The sequence below is a fragment of the Palaemon carinicauda genome, chromosome 6, assembly GCF_036898095.1.
Source record: "Palaemon carinicauda isolate YSFRI2023 chromosome 6, ASM3689809v2, whole genome shotgun sequence".
Lineage (NCBI taxonomy): Eukaryota > Metazoa > Arthropoda > Malacostraca > Decapoda > Palaemonidae > Palaemon > Palaemon carinicauda.
In genome coordinates this window covers 172,025,968-172,031,420 of record NC_090730.1, presented here as the reverse complement: position 1 = coordinate 172,031,420, position 5,453 = coordinate 172,025,968, and positions in this window count along the sequence as shown.

Below are 5,453 nucleotides of genomic sequence, written 5' to 3'. Positions count from 1 at the left end.
ATCCTCTTTTTTTTTTTTTTTAAATGATTTTATATGAATCAAATTTTTATTATATGGTATTATCCCATTGTTAAATACTCACCCTTTATAATAACTCAATTGTTATAATCGCGTTACAGTGGGTCCCTCCTGTTTCATAGCCGATAAATGCTTTGCTTCACTGAAATATCTTTCATGAAATTTTTTTGGTGAGAATAAAATACTAATATATATATATATATATATATATATATATATATATATATATATTTATATATATACATGTATATACATGTATATATGTATATATATATATATATATATATATATATATATATATATATATATATATATATATATATATACATATATATATGTATATATATAAATATAAATATATATATATATATATATATATATATATATATATATATATATATATATATATATATATATGTATATATATATATATATATATATATATATATATATATATATATATCTATATATACATGTATATAAATATTTATATATACATATATATATATATATATATGTATATATATATATATATATATATATAAATATATATATATATATATATATATATATAAAATATATATATATATATATATATATATATATATATATATATATATATATATATTAAAACTTGATTTGCTATGAACCCTACGAAATTAAACTATTCTTTTCCCTATACAATGAAAAGAAAGATTTTGACATTAAAACTTAAAATAAAATAAAACAATAACACATCTGAATATCCTTCTCCGAGTTCCAATACCAAGGACACGTTGTATCTAAAGGACACACAGACCGGGAATATCCTTTATCCTTCCCACTCCACCGAACACCAAAGAGGAGAATCCACATCATACATCTGTTCCACTGAAGCCAAAGAGCTCTATATAACATCACCAACCTCGCCAATAACCGAGGAACGTCCCCGAGGCAATACTGACTGCTCGGCAAAGGCATTTATCAGGGGACGTTGGAGTCATCGAGTGGAACGCTGGAAATATATTTGTTGAAGCTCCTCCGTTTGGGTGAATGATTATAGTGCGCTAAACTATTCGGTTTAAGGATATTTTGTGTTACAGGACGGTTATTTAAACTTTCTTTTTTATGGGCGGTGGTATATTTCAATGCTAGTGTGAACTGTTTATTTAATATTTTCTTTTTTCACTAGTTTCAGGAAAGTAATTCTCGAAAGATTGATTGTGAATATTAATGAATCCTTCATATTATGAAAGAACTCTGGATTACTTTGGATTTCAGCAATTAGATTATGTACATATATATATATATATATATATATATATATATATATATATATATATATATTTATATATATACATATATATATATATATATATATATATAATATATATTATATATATATAACCTAACTCAGAGTTCTTTTATGATATGAAATGATTCATTAATATTCAAAATTATTCTTTTGAGTATCACTTTCCATGAATCAGTGAAAAAAACAATTGTCAATTAAATAATTAAGAGTAATATACCACCAACCTTAAAAAAACAAAGTTTGAATAACCATCCTATAACACAAAATATCCTTAAACCGAAGAGTTTAGCACACTATAATCCTTCACCCAAGCAGAGGAGCTACAACAAACAATTTCCAGCGTTCCACTCGGTGACTCCAACGTCCCCTTGATAAATGCCTTTGCCGAGCAGTCAGTATTGCCTCGGGGACGTTCCTCGGTTATTGGCGAGGTTGGTGATGTTATATAGAGCTCTTTGGCTTCAGTGGAACAGATGTACGATGTGGATTCTCTTCTTTGGTGTTCGGTGGAGTGGGAAGGATAAAGGATATCCCTGGTCAGTGTGCCGTTTGGATACAACGTGTCATGGGTATTGGAATTCGGTGTAGGATTTTCAGAAGTGTTATCTTTTTTTAATGTCATTATCCTACTTTTTATTGCATGGGAAAAAGAATAATTTAATATCGTAGGGTTCATAAATTAAATTTCGCATCAAACCAGCATATTATCGGCTTCCCTGACTAGTACAGCTTTGTTGGTCATGGCTATACGCAAACCCTTTCATCACGTTAAAGTATCCCCACATATACATACGGTGTATGTATATATATATATGTATATATACACACATATAAATATATATATATATATATATATATATATATATATATATATATATATATATATATATATATATATATATATATATATACAGAGAGAGAGAGAGAGAGAGAGAGAGAGAGAGAGAGAGAGAGAGAGAGAGAGAGAGAGAGAGAGAGAGAGAGAGAGAAATAAGTATAAATCAATTGGAAAAATAACAGATTTGCATGTCTATTTTTAAAATGGGAAAGTTTCCAAACTTTGAAGTTTTATCAACAAAAGTAATTGCCGTAATGAAAATTACCTTTCTCTTCTAATACGATTACGTATTCATAAAATATATTTATGGTATCTGGACACGGCAAATATTGATAATGAATATTATTATTAATAGTATTTTAATATTTTAATATATATAAAGAATTATCAATAGAATTCAGTCAGCTATTTCCTCAGGCTATATAGTCCTCTGGGTATCGAGCGAAATACCTTAAGGATGATATTTTCATAATAATCGTCGAAAATTCCCATCCAAACCAAGAAAGAATTCAGTAAAGCAACATAATTCCGTTGAACCCTGACGTGAATTACACAGATAAAGCCAATACGACCTCATGCACCAGAAACAAAGGAGTAATAAGCGAGAGAAAGCTGTTTTCAGTCACTTCCAAGAAAAGATCGAGAAATTTTTGTCGTGAAGTACCACTTTTGGGTGAGATTTTTCACTATCTTGAGAAGTTAGTTTTCGATGCAGTTAGCCGTTTTGGATAACGCATACTTTCATCTATTATCTCTTTCGTCGGAGAAAGATCCTCCTAGCGAGGTAGTTGAATAGGTGGGATTTCGAAAGTTCAAATCTGCAGCGGACGAATTTGTGGTGAAAGGCTGAAATAAGTCTCTTTTTTTATAGTTTATTTAAAAAAAAGATATATTTTCATGTTGTTGCTGTTCTTATAATATGTTATTTCAGTTGTTCACTACCTTCGTTGTGTAATGAACTTTCTAGCCAGGTAGTTGAATTGGTGGGGCTTCGAAAGCGCAAACTTACAGTGAATAATTTTATGTTGAACAGGCTGATATAAGTTTTTTTATAGTTGATGAATGAAGGATGTATTTCAATGTTGTTGCTGTTCTTAAAATATGTAATTTCAATTTTTCATTACTTTCATTGTGGAATGAACTTTCTAGTCAGGTACTTGAATAGGTGGGACTTCAAAGTTTCAAACCTGAAGCGAATGAATTTATTTTGAACAGCCTAATTTAAGTGTTTTTATAGTTTATTTATTAAAAATATATTTCAATGTTGTTGCTGTTCTTAAATTATGTTATTTCAATTATTTATCACTTCTCTGGTGAAATGAATTTTCTCAGGAAGTTGAATAGGTGGGACTTCGAAAGTTCAAACCTACATCGAATGATTTTATGTTGAACAGGCTGATAAAAGGCTCTTTTCATAGTTTATTTAAGCACAACTTATTTTCATGTTGTTGCTGTTCTTAAAATATGTTGTTTAAATTTTTCATTACTTTCATTGTGGAATGAACTTTACTCGTATTATAGTTTAATGTTGCTACAGGTCAAAAAATTTGCAATTTTAATTGATTATCACTTTTCTTGTAGTTTTTTTTTTTATTTCCATTCCTAACTGGGTTATTTTTCTTTGTCGGAGTCCTTGGGCTTATAGCATCCAGCTTTTCCAACTTAGGTTGTAGCTTTTCAGAGACAAGGAATAAATGCATCTTACGCTAGAACACTAAAATATATCTATATGGCTTGTAGTTTGCTTTCAAAACAGATGATAATCAGAATATTTTTGTTGTTAAACTTTCGCCGATGAAAATAGTCAGAATCCAATACTAGAGCTTTATACTATTAGTTTTATCATCAATAAATACATAGAGAGAGAGAGAGAGAGAGAGAGAGAGAGAGAGAGAGAGAGAGAGAGAGAGAGAGAGAGAGAGAGAGAGAGAGAGAGAGAGAGAGAGAGAGAGAGAGTTACAAGGAGTTACAAGGATTTTGGATGTCTCATCCCTGGAGACTCCACTTGCTCTTTGGTAAGCGATTTAATTTAAGAATTTAGAGTTCTTATGATCTTGTATAATTTATTCTTGAACTCGTTGACTGTGTAACTGTTTACTAAATCCGTTGAAAAGTATATTCCATATATTTGCTTTTTGTATGTAAAGAAATTGCAATATTCCGTGTTGTTGTGTCTTTTCAATTATTATTATTATTATCATTATTATTATTATTATTATTATTAGTTACACTACAACCCTAGTTGGAAAAACAAGATGCTATAAACCCAAGAAATAATGAACAATCAAAATAAAATATTCGAAAAAAAACAGTATCATCAAAAAAAAAAATTTCATATACAAACTATAAAAACACTTATGAAGCTCAAGGAAGATCCTCCCACAACTTGGTCACAGCGTGAATAAAAGAGAGAGAGAGAGAGAGAGAGAGAGAGAGAGAGAGAGAGAGAGAGAGAGAGAGAGAGAGAGAGAGAGAGAGATAGATAGAGAGAGAGAGAGAGAGAGAGAGAGAGAGAGAGAGAGAGAGAGAGAGAGATTTGAAATTGCATACCACATTGTCTCTCCATGTCGTGCACTTTCCCCAAGAGAGGAATTAATTTAATTGCTTCATAATTCAAATCATTTCCCTTTCTACAAATACTACTGCATTCCCTCATGGTGTAAAACAGGTGTGATACAGGTGTAATGCAAGTGTAATTCCATAATAAAATACGTTATCATAATCCAATGACCCTAATGTTAAGTGTATGATATATTATACTTTAATTCATTACACATTCTCTAGTTTTTTTTACTTAGCTTTCTGGATATTAGAGAGTTGTTAACCCTTTTTATGAAGACCAAAATATATATATGGTTTTGTAAATCTTATGATCTATTGTTTACATATACATACGCACATATATACACCCACATACACACAGATATATATATATATATATATATATATATATATATATATATATATATATATATATATATATATATATATATATATACACGCACACACACACACACAAACACACACATATATATATATATATATATATATATATATATATATATATATATATATATATATTTATATATATATATATATATATATATATATATATATATATATATATATATGCATATATATATGCATATATATATATATACATATATATATATGTATACTCATATATATATATATATATATATATATATATATATATATATATATATATATATATATATATATATATATATATATATATATACATAGGTCTATTATTCTCAGGCGGCCTATGTTAGGCAAACT